This window comes from Aethalodelphis obliquidens, unplaced genomic scaffold, assembly GCF_003676395.1.
Source record: "Aethalodelphis obliquidens isolate GAN/ISIS:26980383/991018 unplaced genomic scaffold, ASM367639v1 scaffold1, whole genome shotgun sequence".
NCBI lineage: Eukaryota > Metazoa > Chordata > Mammalia > Artiodactyla > Delphinidae > Aethalodelphis > Aethalodelphis obliquidens.
The window spans coordinates 70,593,963-70,609,289 of record NW_020837945.1 but is presented as its reverse complement, the minus strand read 5'-3'; the positions used below and the strand labels follow the sequence as shown (position 1 = coordinate 70,609,289).

Sequence of the window (15,327 nt, the reverse complement as noted above, 5' to 3'; positions counted from 1 at the left end):
GTGGTTAAGAATCTGCCTGCCAATGCAGGGGACACGGGTTCGAGCCCTGGTCTGGGAAGATCCCACATGCCGTGGAGCAACTAAGCCTGTGCACCACAACTACTGAGCCTGCGCTCTAGAGCCTGCGAGCCACAACTACTGAGCCCATGTGCCACAACTACTGAAGCCCATGTGCCTAGAGCCTGTGTTCCACAACAAGAGAGGTCACTGCAACGAGAAGCCTGCACACCGCGACAAATAGTAGCCCTGCTCTCTGCAACTAGAGAAAAGACCACGTGCAGCAACGAAGACCCAATGCAGCCAAAAATAATAGTAATAATAATAAAATAAATTTATAAAAAAAATAAAGGCTCAATAAGATTCCATTGTATGGTAAAGAAGATGTGGCACATATATACAATGGAATATTACTCAGCCATAAAAAGGAACAAAATTGAGTTATTTGTAATGAGGTGAATGGACCTAGAGTCTGTCATACAGAGTGAAGTAAGTCAAAAGAGAAAAGCAAATACCATATGCTAATGCACATATATGGAAACTAAAAAAATGGTACTGGTGAACCTAGTGGCAGGGCAGGAATAAAGATGTAGATGTAGAGAATGGACTTGAGGACACGGGAGTGGGAGGGAAGGGGAAGCTGGGATGAAGTGAGAGAGTAGCATGGACATATATACACTATCAAATGTAAAATGGATGGGTAGTGGGAAGCTGCTGCATAGCACGGGGAGATCAGCTCAGTGTTTTGAGATGACCTAGAGGGGTGGGATAGGGAGGTTGGGAGGGAGGCTCCAGAGGGAGGAGATATGGGGATATATGTATACATATAGCTGATTCACTTTGTTGTACAGCAGAAACTAACACAACATTGTAAAGCAATTATAATCCAATAAAGATTGAAAAAAAAGAAAGATTCTATTGTATGTATATACCACATATTCTTTATCTGTTCATCTGTTGATGGATGCCTGAGTTGTGTCCACATTTTGGTCATTAGTTTTAGAATATATCAGTGATCTGGAAGTGCCCTTCAGATCTGAAGCAGAAACTGAGGGAGAGGTATCCTACGAAAAGATGGCCCACAGGAACAGGAAAAGCCATGTTTCTCTGGGTGGAGTGGGAATGACAAGATATAGTGGATCAGGCTCCTGTGGACCTATCTCTGACAAGTCTATGAATTTAGAGCTTTGCAAAAAAGCCAAGTTTCTCCTTAAGGTAGAGCCAGCCTTGACAAATGGCTCATGCTGCAGGCAACCACATGGGAAGAGAATATAGTACTTCCCCATCCCCCTGAGCCTGAAAAGTCCAGGAAGCTTGGAAGATGGTTAATACAGGAGGTTCTGAAGACCTGGTGAAGTCTTTGGGGATGAGAGATTGGAAGTACATTCTTGGCCAGAGGGCCAAGACTGAAGAGAACTCATTCCAGAGCCAGAGGAGAGGAAAGAAGTCCTGGAAATCCCACCAGTTGGAGCAGGGGTGCCAGCCTTCCACAGGTTAGGCCTAATCAGATAAGATAGACTGGTGGCTGTAGGCTGAATCTGACCCACAGACATGTTTTGTCTAACATGCTTTCCTGTTCTACAGAAATTTAAATGTTACTTGTCAACATTAATATTAGGGAGAGCTCACCCCAAAGTTCAGATTCCTGATTTCTCTTGATTTCCTGTTCTTCACATTCTCACTTGGAAATGAGTAATGTCTACGCCCTTTAGACTGGCTTGAGCCGCCTGGCTCTTTACTGTCCCTTTCACTGTCAGTTATCTTTATATCTGACCTGCTTCACCCATTTATGTTACCTGCTTGGCTTGTTAGGCATTTAAGTTTGCCACCTGTGCACTGCATCCTGAGCAGCTTATGTGTACCACTTCCCAAAAGAAATTTCTACACCTGCTTAACAGATGTTTCCTGGAGCCGTCTCAAAAAGGGTGTCAAAAAAAGACATAAGCTATATGTACTTAATATTTCAAGAAACTTTATAACTTGAGTTGTAAAGTTATAGCTTGTAAAGCAAGAGTTGTGTTTCTCTGCAGTGATATGTAATGAAATCCTTCAACAAAAGGGGCCTGTGAGCTTGTTTAAAAACACACATGGAAAGTAGGAGTTAGAGAGATAGCATTTATCCTATGCAGGAACCAGCTATGGGGAGAGAGAACCTCTTTTTAAAAGGGAGAGAACCACAATGAGATACCACTACATTATTAAAATAGCTAACATAAAAAAAAGTGATAATACCAAGTGCTGGTGAGGATGGGGAGAAACTGGATCTCTTATACATTGTTGGTGGGAATGTAAAGTGATATAGCCACTCTGGAAAAGTTTGTCAGTTTCTTCAGAAATTAAATATGCACTTACCATATGACCCGTCAATCATAATCTTAGGTATCTATTCCAGAGAAATGAAAATTTAAGTTCACACAAAAACCTGTACACCAATTTTCATAGCAGTTTTATTTGTAATAGTAAAAAGATTGGAAACAACCCATATGTACCTCACCTGGGGAATGGATGAACAAACCTTGGTACATCCATACAATGGAATACTGCTCAGCAATCAAAAGGAATGAATGTTTGATACCTGTCACAACAGGGATGGGACTCAAGGGCATTATGTTTAGGTAAAAACATCGAAAGTTTACATGCTCTATGATTCCATTTATATAACATTCTTGAAATGACGAAACTACAGAAATGAAAAACAGATTAGTGCTTACTATGGGGCAAGGATAGAGTAGGGGGGTTAGAAGCGGAGGTAGATTTGTGAATACAAAAAGGTAGGTGGCATGAGGGAGTTTTTTTGTGATGATGGAACAGTTTCATATCCCGGTTGTAGTGGTTACACAAATGATACCTGGAATAAAATTTCACGTGCACACACACACAGGTGTTTTTAAAAAAATGGTAAAAACTAAGTTCTGTAGTCTAGTTAACGATAATGTATCATTGTCAATTTCCTGGTTTTGATATCTTACTAAAACTTTATAAGATATTGCCATGGGGGGAAACTGGATGAAGGGTAAATGGGATGCTGTACTATTTTTGCAATTTCTTGTGAATCTTTATTTCAAAATAAAAATTAAAAAAAATAAAGGAAAGGAAAGTAGGCTGAATGCCTAGGACTGGTGTTGGGGAGGTGAGCAAGAGGAGCATGAAGGAGGCAAACTGGGCCTCAGAAATAGTTCCAGAAGTTTAACCTACCAAAGGCTTAAACTTGCTCCCAGTCATCACTTCTGCTGTCACTACCTCTTTAATGCTCTTTATTCTGACCATGTTAAGACAGTTGTTCCTCTGTTGTTTCTTAGTTATGGTGCTGAGCAGAGAACTAGATCTATTCCTGATGATAAACCAATCAACCTCAGCCCACTGGGTGTAATCTCCAGGACTTCAACCCGTTTCAGTTATTAGTTTTCCTATTACCTAATATTCAGAGTCTGCCTCTTTGCTGTCAGAGGTGTTTTTTTTTTTTTTTTTTTAACATCTGAATTTGATGCCATTGCAGATGCTAGAAGTTGCCAGAAGGCTGTCCTCCAGATAACTGTCCCTTGCTCTAGCTTGTATCAATGTTTTGTTGCAATTAGCATTCAGAATATGCACTGTCTTTTTTTTTTTTTTTTTTGCGGTACACAGGCCTCTCACTTGTTGTGGCCTCTCCCATTGCGGACGGAGCACAGGCTCCGGACGCGCAGGCTCAGCGGCCATGGCTCACGGGCCCAGCCGCTCCGCGGCATGTGGGATCTTCCCGGACCGGGGCACGAACCCGTGTCCCCTGCATCGGCAGGCGGACTCTCAACCACTGCGCCACCAGGGAAGCCCCTGCACTGTCATCTTATTAAAATTTATATTTTTTAATGGAGAAAGCACATGGAGAGGTGATTGTGGAGCTGTAGTTTACCCTTGCTCTTCTTGGTTACCCGTGGCTAAATTAAGCTGAACCTCTGGGCTTCTATTTCTAAACAGGCATCACAATTTACTAAGGTTAATGCCTGGGGGAACATTAACCTTGCAGACACTAACCTAATTCAGTGCCATCACAAGTGCATAATGCAGAAATTTGGAGTTTTGCCAAAAAGCACAATTCAAATGAAGTTTCAGTTGGCAAGGGGTGGAAAGGTGGGTGTGGATAAGGGAAGAACTCCAGAAATGGTTATATAGATATTTTAATGCCTTTCCTTTCCCTCGCCTCTCAGAGGTTATGTTTAAGTATTGCAGAGAGATGCTAAATAAATCTTCAGACTATTATGAAGAAATCTTAATGAAGGTGTTCATCCCATGGTACGTTTCTGATGCTCATAATCACTCAACATTCACTGAGCATCTATGTTACATGGCTGACCTTGTGCTAGGGTGCGGACACAAAGATGAGTAATTGTAAGCCATCGCAGTATGCATAAGCACCTCAGGGCGCCCAATAAATGTTAGTTGAATGAAGGCACCATTAAGGAGGTCACGGTTTGGCTAAGGTCACTTAAAGGGCCTCCAAGTGTTGAGACATTAATTGTTCAATTCCAGTTCCACATAGACCATAACCATGTCTTTTGCCATACAGACCGAGAAGGTTTGGGCCCCAGGTGAAGTGAGGGGGAAATACCATGTAAGATCTTGCGCAACAGGGTCCAGGGCCGGATTTCTTGATCTTTCTCTATGCTCACACCCTGCATATGGTTGCAGACACTTAACCGGGTTTGCTAGTTTCAAGAGCGCTGTGTTGCCGCTTCCGGAAAAGGTAGCATTTGGGGTGGTGGTGGTCAACGACTGGAGGTCGCAGGGGAGAGGACTGGGGAAGAGAGGAGAAACGAAAAAGCCAAAAGATTCTGAAAGATAACCTTTCACTTAGGTTCCCGCCCCTTGCTTTGCCCCGAGCCTGAAATGCACCCGGCCACCGAGTCCTCCACTTTTCAGAGCGATAAGCACTGATTAAAGCTGAAGGCGGACCCCCGTCTCATAGACATTTCCTCAGTTCTGGTCTTTTTCAAATTGCTTTCCTCCCAGGCCCAGCCCGAAGGGACCCCGCGGTTCAGGGCCAGCTTCCCCGGCCACACTGGGCTGTTGACACGCAGGCGCCGGAATCGAAGCCACGCTGGGTCTTCCCAGCCTGGTCGCCGGCCCATGGAGAGTCGGCGCCGCCGAGCGCTTCCCCTTCTGCGGGGCTTCCCACAATGCACCGCGGCGGCAGTGGCGGCGACCGCGGCGGCGCTCTAGCCGCGGCATGTCTGCGTCTCTACTGCTCTGGGAGGAGGAAGAGAAGGAGGAAGAGGAGGAGGAGGAGGGGGAGGAAGAGGAGAAAGGCGCAGGGGTGGGAGCTGTTGCCGAAGCTGCCACAGCAAAAGTTCTCCCCCCTCCCCCCTTCCCCTCCTCTCAAGGCCCCTAGAAAGGTTGAAGCTGCCGCCGCCTGCAGTCGGTGACCGCGCGACTCGGCAGCCGCCCGCGGTAAAGCGCTCGGCCTGGCAGGCCCGGGCCCGGGGGAGGGAGGGGGAGGGGGCGGCGGGCGGGGGGAGCGCGCGGCGGTAACGGCCTGACCCGGGGGGAGCGGGCCGTGGCGAGGCCGAGGGTGGCCAGGGGACCGGCCGAGGCCGAGGGAAACGCAGGAGCTGGCTGGGGGACGGGAGGAAGCAGGGCGCGGATGGTGGGTTGGGGGGTTGAGAAAGGATAATGACGGGGGTGGCTGAAGCGAGAAGGCGGCTTCCGAGGCCTGAGGGGGGTGTCAGAGGTAGGGAAGGAGGTGGGATGGTTGCACAGGGTGGCCAGAGGGTGCTGGGTGTGGGTGTGAAAAGCTTAGGAAGACACCAGGTCTCTGATCACCGTGCCTGGTGCAGTGCTTTATGCACCGCAGGCCTCAGTCACTGTTGCTGCCTGAATGTGTTCTTTGGGAGAAGGGAAGGGCAGGGGTTGGAGAAAAGAGAATCCTTGCAGGAAACGTAGTGGGAGCGTGCACTAGGAGAGAGGCCGGAGGGAAAGATGCCGGGTAGGTGGAGGAATGCAGGGGGTGGCTGTGGAGGAGTCTTGAGGATTCTGGGGGGGTGTTCATTGTGCAGATACATTAGGTATTTCGTTGTGGAAAGAACTGAAGCGTTTCTAAGGAAAGAAAAGAAGGGATATAAGGATTTTCCCTGAATAGAAAGGGTAGGTTTGAAGCAAGAGGGAGTGCTAAATACTGGAGAATATGAAGAGAATGCATGATAGAATAGACAGATGTAGCAGAATTAATAAGTGTTGGCCCAAGGACTAAAGAGTTATTCCAGATGGGCCAGGATGGCCTAGTTCCGAACCTGTTTGGGCTCTTCTGTAGATGACATTCGGTAAGTGCGGGTACCGGCAGTGGTTGGGGTCACTGATAATTAGACCTTAGGCTGTCGTTTGGTCTGAGACATTTTAGACCTGCACGAGTGAATATGAGAATCTCTAAAGCAGACCTTAAGAAAATGCCTGGCCTACAGGGATTCTCTAGGCCATGGAGTTTAGATTTTAGCAATTTTGAAATATTATCACTTACCAGAGGCTGGGTGAACTCTATGCTGGCAGATGCTGGAATGGAAATTACTTGACTTGGCGGTTTTCTTCACTGTCCAGCTTATCTGGTCCAAGAGAACTGTTGCCATATTATGCAGCTTGGGTTGCAGTACACAGGGTTATAATTAATGGTGGGGAGAATCCATGCTTGGTGGCCCTTCTTTGGAGACTCGATTTGTAGCTCAGGTTAGTCTGACTGGATTGGTTCCATAACCCTGGGGCTGGTGGGAGATCTTTTGCCATTCGCTATTCCTGAATGGATACTCTCACTGAGGCATGGTGGTATTGAAGAAAATACATCAGCCTACAAAGTGTGGGCCTGCAGAATGGAGGATTAGGATATCTGTTTTGGTCTTAAGTTACAAGGAGGTCAGGACTGGTTGTTTTGAGATCTAGGAGAACCTGAAGAGACTGGATGATTCTAGAGCCAGGTTGGAGGGAGTACTAGCATTTCCCTATCAGGAAATGTACCCAGGCTGTTGGATTTGCTGAGCTCACACCAGACTGGATTTTGAAGAGGGAACTCTGGGCTAGAACCATACCCTTAAAATGTATCTGAAAATTAGTCACCTTTTATATTATTAAGAAAGACTATATACACATTACGTTGTTATGTTAATTAATTAAACTGAAGAGAGGGTAGTGTGAAAAACCCTTTTATGGATATAGAGGGTGGGGGGTTAAAGGCGAAGACAGAAATTTGGGGGAGGGATGGGAAAATTCAATCATTCATTCTTTCAGCAAATAACTCTAAAGGAGAATAATTTAGCATTTGAGTAGATAGGGGCTTTTATTAAAATTTTTCTTATAGAAATAATCCAGGATTATTTTTAAAAGATTTGGAAAACTTTCCATGTCAGTACATTTGGAGTTATTCGTTCTTTTTAAGGGCTTCAATATATTCCATAGTAGCACGTACCCATTTTTATTGTCATCATAGTATGAAGAGGTCTGTTTTCCTCCCCCTCTTTGGCACTGTATATTATCAGTTCTTTTAATTTTTGTAAGTTTAATGGATTTAAATAAAGTATATCATTTTTCTCTCCTTTAAATTATATGAAATGATACATGTACATAATCTAAAAAATTGTCCTGAGGGAGCTTATAATGAAAAGCAATAACCCCTGTCTCACCTGTCCATTGCAGTCCCACTTTCCAGAGACTACTTTTAATCATTAATTTTTATAATTCTTATCATGCTTTTCTCTAGGTCTCCAAGTAATATGCATGTACTCTTATTTCTCGATTGATCAAAATGATGTTAAAAGAGGAGTCAAGAGACTTCTTACTATGAGTGGAAAGGATTTGTGTCACTGTCATTATACCTTTTCTCCTATTCAAACTTTGATAGTTACTATTTTAGCTTTTTAATTTGATGTCTTTATATCTTTAATATTCTTAAAGAAAAACATTTAAAATTAGACTGGAAAAACTGGGTGATATGATTAAGGGAAGTTTGATGGATGGACCTTTAGGAAAGACTAGGTTGTAGGAAATAGCATCTTTGCAGCGTAAGTGTTGCTGGTTAGAGATGAGGAGAAGTTGCTTGGCAGTGATAGTTGTTCATCTTGGAAGTAGTTACCAGGTCAACTGTGCAGAATTCTTTGACAGTCTTCAGGAGAGTTTTAGTGTGGGGAGTCTGGGAATGGATTAAAATGATCCTTGATTGTTCTTTCCAGGCTTCTGTGGCAATTCTTATGTTAAGGAAGGAATGGATTGGTATGAATATGTGTTTCTTCTTTGGGGAGGAGAGAGGGAGGGATGGGGAAATTTGATAAGAGGGAGAGAAGGATGAGGGACAGGGTATGATGGAGATGGTGATAATTTTGTGGGAGGCTGAAGAAAAGGTAAAGAATTCTGAGAACATTTGGATATGGTTGACTGTGAAGGAGATTTTTACAGTGGTGAGACAGATTTGTGGCAGTCTTTAAGGAAATTAACATGTTTAAGTCACTAATAAGTTGGGGATATGGTGGAAAAGAGCATGCTGCTCATGTATTATGATAGATTCATAAAATATTGGTTTTTGAAATTTGGTATGAGGTACAACGTCCCTGAGTCAGGGTGACAGATATTGGGAGTATAGAAAGAAAGATATTGCTCCTCTTTTCAAGAGTCTTGTTTAAGTAACCCCACCTCTTGAGAATCTTCCTTACTTTGAATAAGAACAGCATTCACATGTTGATTATACAGTGCTAAATCTTATATTAGTTTATGAGAATTATTTCTCTTTGTTTTACAAAGGTAGCTAGATTGTAACCTGCTCTAGAGCTGAGACTTTCCTTAATCTCTGGGGAAACTCACAACAGCTTGTTTTTTTTTTCAATTAATTAATTAATTTTTGTCTCTGTTGGGTCTTTGTTGCTGCGTGTGGGCTTTCTGTAGTTGTGGCGAGCGGGGGCTACTCTTCCTTGTGGTGCTCAGCCTCTCTCATTGTGATGGCTCCTCTTGTTGCGGAGCGTGGGCTCTAGGCTCATGGGCTTCAGTAGTTGTGGCACATGGGCTCAGTAGTTGTGGCGCATGGGCTTAGTTGCTCCGTGGCATGTGGTATCTTCCTGGACCAGAGATTGAACCCGTGTCCCCTGCATTGGCAGGCGGATTCTTAACCACTGCGCCACCGGGGAAGTCCCAGCTTGATTCTTAAGTGCTTAGTAAGTACTTGTTGAATGCTTGATAGAAAGTAGTGTTCACCATTACTGATGGTGGTGGGACTGTGTGAAATTGCTGAGCACTATGGAGGTATTGCAGACAAAATTGTGTGTGTGTGTGTGTGTGTATGTGAGATAGTGAAGGACAAAGGGATATCTGACTGGGGAAGGCCTTTAGATATAAGGGAAGGTAGAATGGATTAGAATGGAACTGGAACTATCCTGCAGAAACACCTAATGGGTGGGACCAAAGGTTCTCTTCTAATCTGAGGCTAGTTTAATCTGAGTAAATCTGGTCTGGAGCTGGGGGCTGGTTTAATTTGGATTTTCTTACCTTAGGCCTAAATGACTGTTTAGAGATCTTTAGCTGTTTTAAGAATCTGTCTGATTTAATTTGTTTTTAGAATAATAAAAAAGTGTTAGATGAAGTTTCTTCCCTCAAGGATCTTGTGGTATTTTTATTCTTTTAGGGAAGACATTTGTGAAGTAATTCTATAACAGTGTAAGAGTTCAGAAAATTGATTTTTTTCTTTTTTCCCACAGTTCCCTGGCTCTGCCACAGTCTGCGTTTTCCCCACAATTCTCCATTCTTTCCTAAAATTCCCTGTCCCTTCCACTATTCTTTTTCCTCCCAGAATCTGCATCTCTTACAATTCCGCATGTATCCCAAAATTCCCTTTCTTGCCACTCTTATCACAATTACCCCTTCTTTCACAAAATTACCCCTTCTTTTACAAAATTACCCATTCTTTCTCCAAATTCCCTATTATATTCCAGTTCTTTCCCTCCCACAATTGTTTCTCTCCCACATTCCTCCCATCTCTCCCACAATCCTCCATTCTCCCACAATCCTCCATTCTCTCCCACAATCCTCAGTTCTTTCAGAAAATTGATTTTTTAAAACAAGTATCAAAAGTATACAGTACCTCCAAATGAGGATTTTTGTATTTTGGTAGTCACTTTCAGTACTAGTGTTCAAAACATTTTTCGAACACCTTTTCTGATTTATCGTCTAGCATATTATATACAGTTTACTTATATATTGAGTACCTATTGTGTGCTCTTGAGGGGAGGGAGTCTATAAAGGTGAGTAAAACATGGTCCCTATTCTCTAGGAGTTCATAATCCCTCTAGGATGGCACAGTTACAAGTAATGCAAGGCATAGTGTTATTCTGAATGGTCTCATTGGTGACAAATCTTTTTAGTTTGAAAGATTTGATTTTTAGAAATGTTGAAGATCTGTCAGTATCAAGTAACATGAATAAAGAATAGTTTTGGTTTAAATTTAGTTAGTCACAGAAATGGGGACGATTTTTTTAAAAAAATTTATTTATTTATTTTTGGCTGCATTGGGTCTTCCTTGCTGCGTGCAGGCTTTCTCTAGTTGTGGCGAGCGGGGGCTGCTCTTCGTCGCGTTGCACAGGCTTCTCACTGCAGTGGCTTCTCTTATTGCAGAGTACGGGCTCTAGGTGCGCGGGCTTCAGTAGTTGTGGCTCACAGGCTCTAGAGTGCAGGCTCAGTAGTTGTGGCACACGGGCTCTAGAGCACAAGCTCAGTAGTTGTGGCACACAGGCTCTAGGGCGCAGGCTCAGTAGTTGTGGCGTGCGGGCTTAGTTGCTCCGCGGCATGTGGGATCTTCCCGGACCAGGGCTTGAACCCATGTCCTCTGCATTGGCAGGCGGATTCTCAACCACTGTGCCACCAGGGAAGCCCAGGATTATTTTCTTGATTGACTTATTAACTAACTTTGGAAAGTACTCCCAAAGAGGAATTTGGAAATATTTTGAACAGTGGCAATAGCTTCACATGTAGTTAGTTAGGTACTAGATGAATTTTGGTTAAATGCATCAGATGGTTGGATAGATGGAGTGAATAAATAAGTGGTAGCCTCCCAAGGTAACTATTTTAAAGAGGACCACACTGATTTTAATATGTAAATAAATTCTGGCTCTGTTAACAGTTCATTACTGTGAACAAGGTAGTTTATGATTAAGTTCCCACATGAGTTTTATAGACGGTAAGTGCTATAGGAGTTCAGAGAATGGAGAAATGAGTATTGGCTAAGGTTTGGGGAAAGGATTTAAGTGTACCGTACTTTAGCTGGATATTTGAAAGGATTTCTTAGGGATCTCAGGAGAGGAACTAAATTGCTCCAAATTTCTCTTGCAGCCCTAGAATGAACCTAGAGTCTGGATCTATTTTTGTCTGAAGGCTTTCTGCCTATTTCATTTTAGCTACTCCTACTGGTTGGTTCCTTTTCAAATTCACCTTTGCTGGGTAGATTTTGAGCCCCCTGAAACAACTGGTGGCGGGGAGCAGCTCTATTTCCATCTATGTCTAGTATAACTTGTAGTTTTTCCTTTTTTGAGCCTGTACCCCACAAATGACTTGGTCTCTGTGAGTGAAGAGTATGAGTCAACTCGGCTCTGTTTCCTGCATGCTTTTCTCAAAGTTGCTTTCTGAATTACAGGATAGAATAGACAAGAGAATTGAGGACATGTGTCCAGTAGACACATGCTTGTTGAATAAATAAATGAATGAATGAGAAAGTGTCTGAGGTAATTTATCTAAATTATCTATATGTTTTGTTTGTTTCAGTTTATTTATTCATAACCTGCCTTTTTCTACAAAGGGTTTAATGGGGCTGACAAAAATATGTATACCATAAATGAATTGAAATAACTGAAGTCTAGTTGAAGAGAAAATGAAAGAAATATCTGTTTAAAGAGTATAAGACCTATCATTATGGATGTTAGAGAACTAAGAATAAAGTGGAAGATAAGCATTGGAGAAGGAAAGGTGTTATTTGATGGAATGTATGTTTCTGAAAGAAGAAAAAGGTTATTGATATATGACAGGTTATGGTTAGAGGAAAGCAAGGGAAGATTGAAGGTAGAGGATTATTGGAAATGGCTAATTTTGGGAGGAAGATGGTAAGACTGTTTGAAGGATGAGAGTTTCAGAAGTTTGGAATGTAGTGGAAATTATTTATGATTTTGATTTATAACTGAGGTTTCAGAAAATAATAGGATGAGTTTTTTTAGTCAACAGGTAATGCACATTTGTTATATGCACAAGCACTGTTAGATGCAATCAGAGATACATCCTTTGGGATTTATATTCTAATAGAGGGGCTGGACTTGAGCACAAATAACTACACTATGATCACAAATGTATTATGAGAAAAATAATGTTACTTAAGTTAAAAGGTGGGAAAAAACATTTGATTAGGGGAAAACCTGGGACTGCATTTAGTAGCATGGAAGTGGCATTTTAGCTAGTCTTTGAAGGGATGGACAGGATTCTGACTGGCAGAAATTATTAGAAAGCATTCCAACCCCAAGGGATTAGCAAAAGCAAAAGCATGGAGGCGAGAAGCCAACGAGATGTGAGGAATAGTGAGTTGGTTTTAATTTTTTTTTTTTTGGTTTTAATTTTTTTACTATGATCCACAGTAAGGAAAACATGTCATATCTTGACCTAACGTAGGCATGTATGAATGTTTGTGTATATGTATAAAACAAAAAGTTTCAATAACAATAACTGTCCTTACCATGTTGGATGCACTCTATGTTTTCTATTATTCTGTTTGGCTAAAAAGAAAAAAAGAAAAGATGGCTGTCACTTATTAAACTGATTTCACGATGAACTAAATAATTGATCATAACCTGTAGTTTGGAACACAGTTCATGAATAGGGCATACTTTGATATAAGATAGGAAGGTTCAGTTGGGGTTGGGTTGAAAATGGATGGCCTTGAAAGCTAAGCTGAGTAGTTTGTATTTGATGTGACATAGTGTTGTGCTTGGTAAGCAAACAAGCTGGGTTTTAGTTTTGTCCCTTCTATTTACCTCCACTATGATTATGGAGAGAATTACTTCCTTCCTGAGCCTCAGTTTTCTCATCAGGAAATTGATAATCATTATACCTTCTGGCAAGGGTTGCTGTGAGGATTAAAATATGTTAGTCTAGGATTTAAAGCGCGCGTAGAGCTACTGAACTTTTTTTGAGTAGAGAATTGAATCAAGGACTGTATATTAGATACCTTAATCTGACGATAGCTATACCATACAGGATAGATTGCGGGCAGTGTGGTGGTAGAGTATTTGCAGGTGAGAAGCCCAGTTAGGAGGCTACAGGAGAAACTAAGAAGGGCTTGAATTAGTTTGATAGCAGGAGGATTAGAAATGAGGGGGTGGGATGTGACTGGACGGAGAGAGGAGGGGAAGATGACTAGAAAATTGGGGAAAGAGTCAAAAGGCAGCAACTGAAATTGGGTTACATCTTTGGGTAGTTTGGTAGGGTAGATTAGAATAGATAGTTACAGTTTCTTGCATGTAGTGGGTCCTCAGTTGTTTGCTGAATGATTAAATATGTAGGGTGAGGAATGCATTGTGAGTGAAGACAGAGATAGATAGGTTTGAGAAGGAGGGTTTAGATTGGAGGTTGCTTTTGATGGTCTGCCAGGATTTATTAATTCAGGAAATATTTTTGTATACTTACTGTGTGCAAGGTTCTGTGGTAGGCAGTGTGAAGGATACACATTTATATATGACATAAACATGTTCATATTCTTCAGGAGCTTATCCAGGGACAAAAATATGTACACATATGTCTGTGACAGAAGTACTATGGCAGGTTCAACTTTGTGGACGAATTGGTACGTAGCTTAGAGCTTAAAGGATAAATAGGATTATAGTAGGCATGATGAGGGTTGGCATTCCAAGGGGAAGGAGTGATATGCGTGACAATGAGAAAAATCCTGGATATGCTGAGGGATTGGTGGTCTACATTAGCTGTAATTTAGGGTTCATGTTGATGAATGGAGGAGAAAATAAAGCTGTAAAGTAGACATCTAAAAATCCAGACCAAACTGGTTTTTAAAAATTTGTTGAGAAATAACTTATATAGAATGCTCTCCAAGGGGGGAAAGCGGAGCGGGTGGGGTGGTGGTGGTGGTGGTATGAATTGGGAGATTGGGATTGACATATATACACTAATATGTATAAAATAGATAACTAATAAGAACCTGCTGTATAAAAAAATAATAATAAAAATTCAAAAAAAAAGAATGCTCAAATCTTAAGAGTACAGGTTAATTTTTTCTTTTAGGTTTACATTGATGTAATCACCACCCAGTTCAATACAAAAAACATTCCCAACATCCCAGAAGGTTTCCTCATGTGTCCCCTCCAAGATGATCTCTCCTTCAAACAAAAGTAACTACTGTTCTGACCTCTATCACACAGAGTAGTTTTGTACGTTTTTGAATTTCATATTAGTGGAATCATACTTCTGTGTCTGGTTTCCTGTGCTCACCATATGTCTGTGAAATTCACCCATGATATGTGCAGCAGTAGTTCATTCTTTTTCATTGCTCTGTGGGGTTCATTATGTGAATATACCACAGTGTATTTATCCATTCCATGATTGTTGGAAAATTGAGTAGTTTCTACTTTTTGGAAATATAAAGAGTTTTAACTTGACTCAGTATGTAGTGGAGAGCCACTGATGATTTCTGAGTGCGTTTAAGAATACTAATCTGGTGACCTGTTTTGTTTTTTTCTCTGTTTTTTGCAATGAGGAGAACCTAGTAACTAGAAGACTATGACAGAAGTGTGAAGTGTTGAGAATCTAAGTTGGGATAGTGGTAGTGGGAATAAAAGGAAAGGGATTGATGTAAGAAATAGTTCAAAGAAAGAATTGAAGGATTTGATGGCAAATGGGCTTTTGGGAAACAGTGAAGAAAAAGAGAAAAAGAAAAGTTAAGGGAAACTCCAGGACATTTAGTTTGGATGATTGTGAGAATGGTGGTGCCGTTAAAAGAAATTATTGGATCCATTAGCAGAACCATTTTGGTGGGGAAGAATGGCTACTTTGGTTTTAAGACACATTGCCCAGTATGGGAGGCACCAGTGGAAGTATCTAAGGAGAGTTATCTAGCTAGAGTTAAAAATATTGGCTTCGGCTGAGGAAAGAGTTCCAGTGGAGATTTGGGAATGTGTACATAGAGTCGGTAATTGAAGCTACTAATTCTGGGTTTGGTAGGGCGCTGATGGCCGTAAAATTATCTGGATTAATGATTGAGGTGTTAATTGAAGCAATAATTGAAGAATTTAGTGTAAAAGCAATAATTATATATTCTAATTTCTCAGGAATAAATTAGATTGTAGCAGA

At 41.8% G+C, this 15,327-nt stretch overlaps 1 protein-coding gene across 3 annotated transcripts in view; it reads left to right on the top strand.

The window, feature by feature from the left end:
* The first annotated feature begins 5,171 nt into the window (after positions 1-5,171).
* The window catches only part of ZNF148 (zinc finger protein 148), a 130,581-nt gene continuing 120,425 nt past the window's right edge, over positions 5,172-15,327 (top strand). For 2 of the 3 annotated variants that reach the window (XM_027107047.1, XM_027107079.1), the window contains exon 1: positions 5,172-5,421. The gene's annotated coding sequence lies outside the window, so the exon portion shown is untranslated. Of the gene's footprint in view, positions 5,422-5,577; positions 6,291-15,327 lie in introns of those variants that run through there. The other variant, XM_027107072.1, reaches the window with a different exon arrangement.